This window comes from Lissotriton vulgaris, chromosome 4_1 (assembly GCF_964263255.1).
Source record: "Lissotriton vulgaris chromosome 4_1, aLisVul1.2, whole genome shotgun sequence".
Classification (NCBI taxonomy): domain Eukaryota; kingdom Metazoa; phylum Chordata; class Amphibia; order Caudata; family Salamandridae; genus Lissotriton; species Lissotriton vulgaris.
This window is the reverse complement of record NC_141691.1, coordinates 291,570,963-291,585,452: the sequence shown is the minus strand read 5'-3', so window position 1 is coordinate 291,585,452 and position 14,490 is coordinate 291,570,963.

Sequence of the window (14,490 nt, the reverse complement as noted above, 5' to 3'; positions counted from 1 at the left end):
CTGATCGGAGCAAACAGGCCTTGGCTAATGCAAGCCACGCAGGAGTCAAAAAAGGCTTAGTACTCGGACCAGCAAGGTCAGAGCGGGTGCTCCTTTTTACAGGAGCGAGGGCAAGTCTGGAGCAACCAGACCCGTAGTGTAGTTCTTCGGTTTCGTCGCCAAGATGGCCGCTGACCACATGGCTAGTGGCCGGGATGGCGCGTCGAGTGGCACAATGCAAAAGGGCCCCACGTAGATCGTGGAGATGCTGGGGGGCTGATCTTCGGTGCAAGGGCTGCTCGGTGGTGGGGGTTCTCAGTCCCCAAAGCACAACGTGGAGGATGCCTTGTTGCTGCGCTGTCAGCTCTTCGGGTGTCTTCCAAGAAGTCCGGTCCCACGTCTCTCGGTGCCTCCACGGGTCCCTTCTTTGCAGGGACTGTGGATCGGGCTGTGAGAAGTCTGGGAGTCTGGGTCTTGTCAGACTCTGGGCTCGGGCTCCGGCGGGAGGCGGCGGCAAAGCAGACGTCGATTCGCTGGCTGGTACCTGCTTCCACAGGGTGGCCACTCCTAGGCCACAAGGGAGATTCTCTTCAGTCTTCTGTGCAGCAGAATGTCGAAGTCCAGTCTTCTTCTTCATGTAAAGTTGATTCAGGATGATCTGCTGTGCAATGGCACTGCTTCCACTTTTATTTCCAATCTGAGGGGTGGATCACCTACTAGGTCCCTCCTCAGGGTGGGACTAGGAAGGGGGGCGGTTACACCCCTTTTCCTTTGTCCAGCTCCTCGCCAGGCCTGGGTCTGGAAAGTCACAGGACCGATTTGGACTGGCTTATGCACGGGGACACCTTGTGTGCCCCGGGCATGTCTCAATCTATTCAGCCCTGTCCTACCCAATACACAAAACCCTGTCTGGGGTGGTGCTCGCACCTCCCAAGGCAGGAAACCCTTTGTCCAAGCCTCCCTCGCTGGAAGGACTCCCAGCAGCAGGAGGTCAGACTTGTGTCTGTGGTGGCAGCATCCATTTTTGATGCTGAGGCTCTGGTTAACTTTAACCGGGGTTAAGGCTACACACATGTTGTGTCCCTCTAGAAGGGTGGAATGCTATCCCCGGCGACAGAACTGTCGAGGGGATAGTATTCCAATTCGTATGACACCTTACTCGACATGTTTTGATAAAGCCAAACCAAAGATAGCATATAACCGCGAGGATTATAATGCACTTAAGAGTATATGGTATGGCAATATCCCGGAACAGCTTAGGGAGTGGTTCCCGACAGCTGCAGACAGGCTCAGCTCATGCTAGAGCACCATCTCACATATTTCCAAGCACTCTGCCTCCAGGATTGATGAGGCCTTCCATAGGAGTGGCTGATAGGAACATATGTGTCCAGTTTAAGGTTAGATATAGGGATACTATATCTAAGCAAGAGGTGATTACACCAACTTACCCCAGCTGAGTGATCAGCCAGTTGTGTCAAATATGGAGGCCAGGCCAGGGGTGGCACAATGCATGCTGCAGCCCCTGGTAGGCCTTGGAAACACCTATGCCCTGGGAACCTAGGGTACACTGTTACAGGGGCCAATAAGGTGAACCAGTTCCAATTCGTAATGCACCTAGAGTGCATTGGCAGTAATTTAGAGAGAGAACAGCAGGCTGTGGGTCTGATTAGCAGGCCCACAGCCACATTAAGTCATAAACCAGTGAAGCAAAAAGCAAAAATTCGGGGTGACCATAGGATAGCAGACCCTACTCTCCTACAGTGATGATACGCACATGCTTCCTCTCTACCTACTGTGGGGGACTGGCGTCCTCCGATTTTCTTTCGTACTATCAAGCTTCACATTTGCTGGTTCTTAATGAATGGTGGTGCGATGACAGGGGAGACCCAGCGTATGCAGTTGAGTGACAGCTCATGAGACACCATTCCCTCCGCACAATACTTTACTCGGCGCCGCTGCGCGGGTCACTGCCGTCGGCTACGCAAGTGGTGTTCTTGATCTAGAGGCAGGCTTTGCGCCGCATGGGGTGGTGGAACACCTTGACTTGGGAGACCCCCCTCTGGGCCAATGGGCGTTTGCCTCAGCTGGCCACTCTACAAGGGTTCCGGGGATGGGACGCGATAGGCATCTCGGTCCTTGGGGATGTCATGAGGGGTCGGACGCTCAAATCCTTCCATGATCTGCAGATAGAATTTCAAATGCTGTGATCATAGTTCTAACGCTATCTCAAATTTCCCCATGCCCTCTCCCCTTCCCTGGAGGGCTTGAAGACGCTGCCAGAATTTAGCCCACTAGAGGCGAAGGTTTTCATGGGTGATCTCACTGACCGGAAAATCTCTTGAATTTACCAATCCCTAGTCACCCATTGCGCCCATAAGCTTCAGAGATTTTGGAGGGCTTGGGAGGAGGTTGTGGGCGCGCTGGAGGTGGAGGATTGGACCGAGGCTTTGGCAGCCCCGCGAGGGGCGGCCATAGCAATGCAACTCTGCCTGGTTCCGTTTTCGACCTTTACACAGGGTCTATTTTATGTGAGTGAGTTTGTGGAAGGTGGGGCTGATCGCCTCCCCTGTGTGCCTTTGTTGTGGCCGTGAAGAGGGTACATTCATTCACACAATTTGGCACTGCCCGACTCTTGCGCACTTTTAGGGAGGGGTATATTCCTGCCTTTCGGAGGTCCTGGGCTGGGAGCTTCCCTGCACACCGGAACTGGCCTTATTGCATGTCAATAAGGGAATATATATAAGCGACACCTGATGCAATTGGGTTTTACACTGGCAAAAAAGGACTTTGCCAAGGCATGGAGTGCACCTAGGGCCGTATCGGTCGCTGCATGGAAGAATGGACTGGATTTCTGCATGGGGTTAGAACAACCTATATTTATAGCTAGGGGGTGCCCACGCAAACACTGAAAGATTTGGAAATGGTGGGCGGATTATCGGGGTCTGCTGTTGGACCCGCGACCGGTGACAGAAGACAATACAGTGGGATGATACGTACTCTTCTTTTCGGGCTGTAGGGGTATGTTAGGGGAGGGCCCAGAGGAGTCCACCCCATCTGTTGTGTTTCTCTGTGGTGGGCCAGACTATGTGGGTATGGTGTGATCAGGGGCGTTGGTGGGGGGTGAAGGGAGTTGTTGGTCTATGATTGGATCTTTTATGCAAAAGTTAAAGTCACCATTATGGATATGTTGGATTGTGCAGCTGTCTCTGGAGTGCAGAGCCCTACAATATGTGTGCAACTTGACGAAATAAATTTGTTTAAAAAAAAAACTGTTTCTACTACCAGTTGGGCTTGGCAGAAATTGCAGAGAGTCACCCAGGCAGCTGCTATATGCTCTCCTGGAATCCCATTATTGAACAACCCATGGATTCCCATTATGCAAGAGAAATTAGTGCAACACACACTCACCAAATACTCCATAAAAACATTTGGGGACTTTTTCACGGGGGGCATGTTATCTCAAGTACTGACGGGGGGAGGTTTAGGGAGACAACATTTATGGATCACTTTATTCTTAACCAGCTCCGCTGTGCACTGCGAGCAGGGATTGCTGAATTTCTATAGAACCTACAACATTTACCCTATTGTCCATTGTAATTGCTGACTCTGCAGGAGACCATTTGATTTCTAAAATGTATAGAGTGTTTATGGCTCTGGTCCCCAGTAGAGATGCCAAAATCAGAGAAGTGTGGCAGCGCAATCTAGGCCATCCGCTACAAGACTCTCATTGGGAATTCTGTTGCACATTAATTAAGGAAGTCTCCCTCAACAGTCGGCACAAACTATTGCACTTTAAATTTCTATGGAGAATTATTATGACACCCGGAAACATGATCAGGCTTAATCTGGACATACCACATACTTGCTTTAAATGCAGGGCCCAACACGCTGATTTCTCACACTTGCTCTGGAATTGCGTTAAAATTGGGGCCTTTTGGCGTGCCATTTGCAAGGTGATTGCGAAAATGATTAGCTTGGAAGTGGAACCCATGCCTGAGGTCGCTCTGCTGGGATATGTGGCTGGCTTCCCCAAGGGGGTGAGCAGGTTCACGTCAATAGTGCTATTAGTAGTAAATAGGGAGATTGAACATGGGTGGGGGAGTAGGTCCTATCCCACGGTCAAAGCCTGGCTGCGCAGTATCACATACTATAACATGAACAGTGAGCTCTTCGCTAGCACTCAGCCAAAAGATATCTGGGATCCTCTAAAAAGTTACCTACTTGAGATGAATGTTGCCCCCACGACGCAACCGCCCGATGGAATTGTGCCCTCTGGAGTGGGAAAAATGGTCCTAAGTTGGGTACCTCACAATTGGGATACAAATGCCCAGATATGCTTAAAGTGCATCATGGCAAATGGTCGTGACCTGATTCCGGAGTGTATTAAATGCATTGGCAGTCTGGCTAAATATTATTGTGCATACCCAAGATGTTATTGCCAGGTGATTGGACAGGGCTGAATGCAGGACGTACATGTAAATCATTGTCTTTTTGTAAGAGCCATAGCTTTCTTTCTACTTTCATTGTAAAATCCAACACTGAGTACGTATATGGTGTATTTAATATTATGAAAATGATAAATAAAGGTTTGAAAACATGTTTTCCTGTGTATTAGGCTAGAATAGTACAGATACAATGAAACTAATACCAGAATTAAACCCACATCTATCTATACTTGAACAAAGGACAATATGATTTAGGTATATAACATTTTGGTGGTTGTAGGAAATTGATGTGTATTTATAAATGCTTTAAAATTCCTGTAAATATATCAATTAGAGTGCCATTATAGTTGCAATGTAAAACCTAAAAAATAGAGACATTCCCAGTTGAAGTAATCTGTGCAACTGTGAAGAGGCACGCACCCGTTGCACATGTCCACTGTCTGTGCATAGTGGGAACTGGGACCAAATTGAGTCTGTGCCAAGTCTTCAGTCATGAAGGGCATTTTAGGAGGGAAAATACTGGTGCTACTGTGCTGCTTTTGTTTTGCTGTTAACTCCTAAACTGATGGTCTATTTAATCAATCAATCCACAAGTTCAGCCCAGGGCTATGGAGACTGAGTGAAGGATGGGGCTTTTTAGCAACTTGTTGCAAGTTACAGCTTTGCCTCTGAACCAAGGCATAGGTAAGAGAACTATTCCTGTACATTGTCTTTGATTTTGCCCATCTACCTCAGTTTTAATTTCAAGACCGTTCATAATTTTGAGCCTACTGAAACCATTGTACACTTCTTTGGGATTTGAGCAGAGCAGACAAAGCACCATATCTGATACACCTTATTGAATGCTGATGTAGTATGGGGTTTCATTAGTGATGCCATCAATGATGTGATATCAGATGTTGCCAGTGATTCTATCAGTAAGGGAATGAGTAGTGCATGGCAGAGGTAAAAGTAATGTTTTGAGTTTTTATGATATATCTTGTCCCTCACAATGCAGTTACACACTAGTCTTGACAATGCACATCAGTCATTGGTTGATGGCCACACACTAAACCCTACCCCATTCGTACCTCATCCCACCCACTTACACATAGCCTTCGACCATGTTGTGAAAGGCCCTCCCCAGGCCACCATACTGCCTACACCAGCTTACCAAATCCTTCAGCCATGCACAACAGAGCTGGAGCACATGGTCTGGCTCCCAGCTCCATCTCACCCAAGCCAATAGTTCAAAGCATGTAAACATACACCATAAGCTATTGGCACTGGGCCTAATGTATGAGCATGCCCTGACTCCTGAAAAAAAGCTGCATGCAGAATTTGGCTGAGCCAAGCGTGCCCAGAGTACACACTGTATTCTATCCAGGCACTACCACTAGCCCATGCCCCACTAAATCCTCAAACTCATGTCCTTTTACCATTCACAACAAGGCCTTATGACTGGACCTAGCCTATGAGCAAGGCCTTCTCTTATCCAAATCTGCTCTGTATATGACAATGCCCGATAATATGAGGGCATTGGGCCCTGCACCCAAAACAGTAAGCACTGCTTTTACGCACTTATGGTCTGTGGAGGATGCACTGTATGCATTTCTTATGTTGTGCACCTTCAACATGCTCTAGAAGGATGTACAACCAATGTTTCCCCTTGTTTTCAATGATTTCCAGGCTACATCAGAAAGTTCTTTGACTGAGTAAGGCCGTCTTCATTTCTTGGATGTTCCTCATGCCCTTTCCATACTTTTGACCCAACAAGCTTCATTCCATAATGGAAGAATCCTTGTTCATTACATATGACTTGAGCAGCATTGGGGTGCTTGTGGGGTCTTTCATTAAAGATATATGCAATGCTGCTACTTGGGCACCATGACTCACTTTCAGGACTTATTCCCAATTAGATCTGGGTTGTAGTTTGTCCGCCTATTTTAGTTCCCATGTTCCATAGGCTGTGAGTTCTTGAGGTTTTAAGTGATTTATATACTATGTGTTACTGGTGAGTTTTTTTTGCAGCACTAGACACATGCTTACTTTTAGTATGTCACTACTTTTGGACTGGGACGAGGAAGATGGACAATGTGGTGATGTCTAAGTTACTTAGGGGCTTATTACCAACAAGTAGCGATATTTATCGCTAAATAGGCTTAGCGACGATTTTTCCATCGCTGCCTACCGCTGGATATGTTAGCGGAGAAAACATGCTATTAGCAAAGTTTTTCTCCATTGCGCTAAAATATCCAGCGACAGCGGCGAAATTCGTGAATATCGCTGAGAATACAGCGATATTCACGCATTAGCGACGAAATGCTCTTAGCCACGTTATCCACCTTCCATTGGATAACATGGCTACGAACTGGTCTGGGCAGGTGTTAGTATTTGGAGATATTCGCGCTTAGCGCGAATATTTCCAACGCTACGCCTGCCTTGCTAATAGACGATAGCGACGTTAGCGACTGCTTTCAGTCGCTAACAGGTTGAGTACGCCCACTTTGCATGTCATTAGCGATAAATATCGCTGACATGCAAAGCGGGCCCCAAAACGCTCGCTATCGCCTAAAAGCTGTCTCTAACATCAGTTAGCGACAGCTTGCTAATAGGGCGATAGAATTATCGCCGCTTAGCGGCCGCAAAATCGGCGATAATTGCCTATTGGCCCCCCTTGGTAATATGCCCCCTAGTGGTAATCTTCATTCCTATGTGTCCTAGTTCCTCAGTATAGTGCTTGACTCCCTCTTCCTAAGCTTGTTGGGTAGCACTCAAAAATACTGGCTGGCGAGAGCTAGATAGTCCAGAAAAAAGATGATTGAGTCCACCTCACGAGGATAAAGAAAGGAGTGAACCTTGTATTAGAGCTCTTACTCAACTCCTTTGTAAAGCGTAGATAGGCAAATTGTGTTTATGTATTAAGGTCCAAAATATGCAACATAAAGACCCATGCTGCTGACCAAAACAGCAATATCTTTTTTCACTTTTATTTGCAGCAGGCTACATATGAAAATGGCTCTTGCCTGTCTTTCTATCAGTTGCAGACACACTGATCACGTTTAGTACCTATAGATAGGTTAGTCAAACATGTAAATAATTTTCAGACTGTTAAGTTTGGAGTACATTACTTGTCCATTTGCTTTAAAGGACCTTCCACTTTGCTCACATTTGCGCTGGTTTTGTTACGATATTAGAAATCACTATACCATGAAATGTATTGTCTGTAAGCATGGATACGGGATTCTAAAGCCAGTGACTTTCATGTATGGAGGCACGAAAGAAGAGAACTGCAAAAAGGGAAGGAAAAATCATAGAAACATGATTTGAAGATGGGTTCGCTCTTTTACATATAAAATCAGCCATTTTAAAAGTGAGATTCTCTGAGTAACCCACTACTCACAAAGGTATTCACCATTATTCCCCATTAAAACTATGTATTGTAAATAGAGTCCTCTGACAAAAGGTTACTCCTGTCCTTAAGGGTCTTTAAGAGTATATATTTCCCATTTCAGTTTTCATTTCTCTCTTCCAACAGTTGAATTAGACTCAGGTGTCACTCTTGGCCTCTCTGTCACGCAAACATACAGGTTTCCCAGGTAGTGATTGGTACTGCTCCCATTTTGCATCATCCCTCCTCTCTACATTCCTCAGAGTAGCCTGAAACCGAGAGGTTTCCAAGATAAGGATTGGTTCACATTCTGCATGATCCCCTGCCTGATTCCCTCCTCCTTTTTCCATGTTTCATTGGTTGCAACCTACCCTGTTCCCCACCTTGTCTCTTTTCTCCTATTCCTATTGGTTTCTGCACTCTTAGGCTCCACCCACTGCAAAACCAATAACCTACCCCTTCCATGCACAATGAAGTTATGGAGTTGTCAGTGTAGTATGACTCTTATACTGGTTTCTTGGCCGATATCTGCCTTTCCTGCAGGGGAGAAATACTCCAGTTTGCACCCTATCCATTTCTCTGCCCTGCATGCTGTCCTTTGATTGCGCTCCTGGTTCTTTCCTCCTCTTTACTCCATTAGCATTTCCCTATCTGGCAGGAACTTTCATCTGCAGTGCAATGGGAGGCTTTCTTACTCTTCCTGTATTCAAAACATAGGGGGATATTCGCCAGAACGTGCGATAATCATCGCCAAAATCGCTTACTGCATTGTTTCATATAGCAGGAAAACAACTCCATGTTAACTTCCTATTCACAAAACGTCGGAAACATGCAACAGTTTCCCAATAACGTGTCAAATGTCCACGATAAAGTCACCGGAACGGCGATAAAAATCTAAACCCCAATGTGAAAAAAGTTGGGATGGGCCCAACCGCGATAAAAAATCAGCCATAATCATCACGAGGCCTGCAATTCACACACGTCAGGTGTGAAAAATCATCAGAAAAGTAGAAAAAAAAACACAAACAAAACCAAAATAACTGCAAAGCACAATGGAGGTAGCCGGAGCAAGTACAGAGGACAACTAGAACCCCACAAGCCCCACCGAGGACCAGCCTGGGACCTTGGGTCAGGGAAGGGCAAGGACAAGCCGAAGAGGAAGACGCGGTTCATTCCGCAGGAAAACAGGTTCCTGATAACGGAAGTGATAGTACACCATCAACTACTTTTCTGTACTGTTCAGCGCTGCCTCGGTGGTAGTCCCGGGGTGGGGGAGGTCTTGGGGGTGGTGGCGGTGTGTGTTGTGGACCTCTTGGGTCTCCATGCTGCATGATCATTGGCTCCATGGCATCTGTTGGTCTTCAGATGTGGCTCGGGGCTGGGCTCCCTGTCATACTGCAAGTAGTCGTACTGCTTAACAGCAGTAAAAGGCAGGTTTTAAATCCCTGTTGTTAAAGCGCCTTATTGCCTGTTTTGGGATCTTATCGCCAATCTGTCTGGTCATTGGGAATGTTGCGAAGTGCTGTTGTCGTGACTTTTTGTACGGGAACACCTACTCTGCATATCATTAGCGTTAGTTGCCGGAGTCATCTGTGGCGAAGTTTTTTGCGGCTGCTATCGTAGGGAAACTGGTGTAATCAGCTGTTTGCACCAGCTTGAGGATAGGGAGATAAATTTATCGCCACTTTGGCTGCACTAAAGTGCCGATAACTCAGTGATAAGTCCTTGAGAATATGCCCCGTAGTTTTTAAATTCTATCAAGTATGAAGAGACACATTTAGATAAATAGTCCAAGAACATAATTAATGTAAAGGGGTGTTTCACATCCATGGGGATTTCTTCAAATATTTTAAAATATTAAAAATGTTGTAAAATTGTTTAAACAATCTATTTTCTTGTGTTGCTTCCTTCATACTATCTATTGCCATCTACTAATAAGAACATTTTGAGGAGACAACATAGAATTAGCAGAATTCTGTTGTAACGCATTTAAGGGATGTATTTAAAATTGTAGGTCCATGTATGAATTGGCACCTTTTACACACAAAGGTTTCTTCATTAATTTTTCAGGGCAGCTTCAGGCAGCTTTAGCTGTGTGATAGACTCAATGCACAACACACAATATTAAAAAATCTGAAAGACATTTTGGGTCAGCCCACTTCAGCCACTAGCTTATGTGCAAACTACTGAGGTGATTTTACAGGGCGGTAATGGTTTTACCATGGCCTCAGTACGGTCCAAATCAGAATAAGGGACTAAGTGGCCATCCTTCAAGCTATCACCCACAAAGTCCTCTTCAACTTTCTAAATTCTCTCAAAACCACATTTTACAACGCCATGCTTCCCTCCTCCATCAAGTCTCTGCAAGGAGAAGTCCTCACTCTCCATCTCCATTTTGCCAACGCCTTCCTCAGCTGGGAAAAAAAAACACCTTTTACCCTTGCTGAAAAAGACTAGACTTGATCCAGCTGGCTTTGCAAATGCCAAATTGCTGAAAACATATTAAAGAAGGCAGTCACCACGCAACTACAGAAACGTCCTACTTCACATCTCCTCAGCAATCCCTCATGGATGAATGCCAACTCCCTTCAATTAAATAGGGAGAAGACAGTGGTGCAGCTGGTGGGTAATCTTCCTCCTCTTTGGTCTCCATCTATGGATAGTAGTGAATGATTCTCTTCTTTTCCCTGACCCTGTGGTCAAGGACTTTTAATATTTAGTTGGATACCAAAGTATCCATGAGCCACCAAATCATGAAGGTGGCTACCTCTTGTTTTGGCATCCCAAGATGGCTCAAGAACAGTTTAGGCTGTCTTTCCAGCTCTGCCCAAAGAAAGGTCATTCACATATTAGTTATTTCCAGATTAGATTAGGGAAACATTCTGCATTTCCAAGTCAAGAAGAGCTTACTCAGATGACTGCAAATTGAACAAAGTACGGCAGCTAAACTTGTACTCCATCCCCCAAAGTTCTCTCTGCATGACAATCTAATCTGGCAACTTCATAGTCTCCCTATTGAGTGCGGCATCCAATTAAAAGCATTGTGGTTTGTGAATACATGTCTATCTAATTCCAGCCATACCTCTCTTAGGTCACTGATGTAACCTTATTCACCTAGTCAATCCTTGCAGTTAAGTAATCTTGACCTTGTTCTGGCTCACAGGAGATCTCGGCAAGGAGGCACTTCTATCATTTAGGCTCCAAGCCATGGAATTCCTTCCCACCTGATCCGAGGGCCTGTTGCTCCTTTTTGACATCCCAGAAGATGTTAAATACCTGGTTGTTCTAAACCTCCAGGAATAGGAACCACCTTCTTAGTGTGTAACCTGAACTATGTTAGTGGCATAGCGCTGGGACACCCTACTAGCCTAACCATGCGCTGTATAGATCTAATTACCGTAAAAACAATAAGTAGAGACTCAAATCCTACCTCAAATGCATTACAATCTGGATGTTAACTAATCCCCTGATGATAAACCCCATAAAAACCGAGCTAATCCTGTTTAACAACAATGTCAAACATTCTCTAATTCAACCATGGTCATGGCTTTCCTTAACTAGCTTAAAACACTAACTGACAAACCAGGCCAAATCGCTTGGATTCACACCTTCATCCTCTCACCTAATAAGAAGAAGCATGGCAAAGAACATAACAACAGTCTGGTTCAAACGCTCTCTCCTGAAAAAAGGGCAATCTTTTTTTATTCACATTAGAGTGACAGTTAAAGCTCTAGTCCTCTCCCACCTATGCTAATATTAATGTTGATGTATGCAATGATATATGTGTGCATAAAAACGAAATTGAATCACTGTTGTTAAAATTGCTCCAAATTACCTCTCCATCACCCTGAGTCTGAAATACGTGGTCAGATAAACCCTGCAATCTAGGCCTCAGAATACTGAGTGATAGATCACAGGTGGGGTGGCACGTAACCAGCAGAACAAATGTGTGAACAGGAAAAACCTAGATTAATTCACCAGATAGGCAGCGATGGTCTTGGGAGATTGGACCCAATATAGCGCACATAGCGTTATAGGGCGCATACCCAAAGGACCATAAAGTTAGATGCAACATCAAGTGAGGAACACTCAGCCAAACACTACACAGCACACACAGCACATGCAGTGATCATGCGCTCCCCATGGTGGACATCTAGACACGTTACCCACTGGCCCTCATGTGTTCATGCCAGGTCGAGATCCACCTGCATTTGTTATCAGGTGGGAGTAATTTATGACTCCATGACTAGGCCGACATTCCTCTTCCTAAAAAACATCTATGAATTGTTTTATGATGCTCTAAGAAATGTATATAATGATGCTCAAATTGATTTCACTTAGTGACAGTTCTCACACTCGCATTTGCAACTGTCTTTGTTTTTCAAGGCAAATTCACATCCGAGCAACAGTTTGGTGAGCCATAAAGGATAGATTGGTGCTTCCAACCATACTGCAGCCAAAGGAAAGAACCCAGCCCGGGTGGATTCACCTCTGCTCAGCAAGCGAGGTGAGAAACTGTCACAATTGATTGAAAGCTCTCCTGAATCTCGGGGGAAGAGGTCCATCCTGAAGCTTCTGTCAGCTGGTTAAGAGACAACGTCTGATCCTTTTTTTCAGCATTTGGCATATGGCAAAAACCAGGAAAAAGAGTAATTTTTTTAAATTAACGCCCTGCCACTGACAGAAATCTTACTTATTGTCTATTTTATGTGCCCAACCTAAGTGGTTGCAAGGCGGCCTTGTGGACGATCTCATGGAGGCCACTCTTTTCTATAGTCAGCACGCTAGGACAGGTGAAGTTTGTTAGTCGCTTGGATCAATGGGAGTGACACAGATAGTACACTTGACCCCTGGGTGTGATACAGGGACCACTGGGAAAGATATAGACAGAACGCATAGACCCTGGGTTTGATATAGGTCCAGTACCTTGATCTTATTTTTAGGTGAAAAGGCTTTTCTAAGGGCTAACGGTTTCTTAACATTGTTGATATCTGAAAGAAGTGGGAGGTGTTGTTTGCTAGGACCTACTGGATGTGACACATATGGTACGCTAAGCATGGTGTAATTTGGACGTTTGAGAAAACACTGGACAAGGAGATAAGGTGGAACTATTGGTTGGCTAAGAAGGGCCTATGGTTGTCAAGTTGTTCTTTGTATCCATATAGGTCTAGTAAAATGATAGTGCAGCTGATAACACTGTGTACTTGTCTTCACTGTGAAAAAATTGGTAAATAAATGCAAATGGCATCCTGCACAGTGCCAGTTATGATAAAATATGTATCTCTATCTTCTTCTTCTTATTATTATTATTATTATTATTAAAGAGTTTTATATCGTGCCTGGTTACCCTTGGGCATCCCCGCGCTCATCCAGAGAAAGAAGCCATCACACGAGGCACAGGATTTAAGCAGGAAACAGGTGGGTTTTTAATAGCTTGCGGAAACTTAAGACACTCGTTTCCGAGCGCAAGTACAGAGGAAGGGCAAGGGCAAGGGCAAGGGCAAGGGCAAGGGCAAGGGCAAGGGCAAGGGCAAGGGCAAGGAAAAGGGAAAGGGAAAGGGAAAGGGAAAGGGAAAGGGAAAGGGAAAGGGAAAGGGAAAGGGAAAGGGAAAGGGACGCACTTTAGTATCTTTATATACTAAAGTGCATATAGTACTTTCACAAAAGTGAAACTGAAAAATTAGCAAGCAGTGAGAGAGGTGATGATTGTGGGATCCTCCCTAACCTAGGGGGAGTACCAAACAGATGTTTAAAAAAAAGCACATCTTATTGAACGATTTGGCGGTGGTCCCATCCTCTTAGGACCACCTCAAGCACAGTTATTGGCAAAAACATTCCCAACCAAAGGCCCTGCAAAGCATTATGGGATGAGATTGGCAGTGGGCAGTGAATATTATATAGTATCCAATATCAAAATAATTCTACAAAGAGCTGCAGTTCAACTGGTGGTTAATAGATGTCCCTCACACCTCAAATGCAAATGCTTGATGAAAGGGTTTCAATGGTTTTGCATTTGACTTGTGAGGGACATCTAGTAACGACTAGAGGAACTGCAGCTTGATGTAAGAATAATTTCAATGCTTTGCATTTGACTTGTGAGGGACATCTAGTAACGACTAGGTGAACTGCAGCTCTTGTAGAATTATTTTGGTATTGGAAACTATAATATTCACTGCCCACTGCTAATCTCATACCATAATGCTTTGCAGCACCTTTGGTTGGGATTGTTTTTTGCCAATAACTGTGCTTGGGGTGGTCGTAAGAGGATGGGACCATCACTGAGGTTCAACAAAATTTGCTTTTTGTTTATGCTCTTTGTGTTTAAGGCATCTGCTTGGTCCTCCCCCTAGGTTAGGGGGGACCCCAAAATCACCAGCTCTCTCATTGCCTAATGTTGTCATTGTAAAATTGACCCTTTTGTGAATTGGGTATATGTTTTTAAGCATGTAACATTGATTTTTTAAAGCCTCTGAGGATGTTGTTGATTTAGTTGCCATGCTACGTGATTACCATTACGAAACAATGGGGTGACCCAGTGAAGTCAGAGGATCTGGGTATTGATCGGTATAGAATACAAGTAATTCTAGACTACTATTACCTTAATTCTGAGAAATCCTTTCTTTAAGTAGATTGTTAAAGCATATATATATATCAAAAATAATAAGGCACAATAATGTCAATCAAAAAACGGTATCT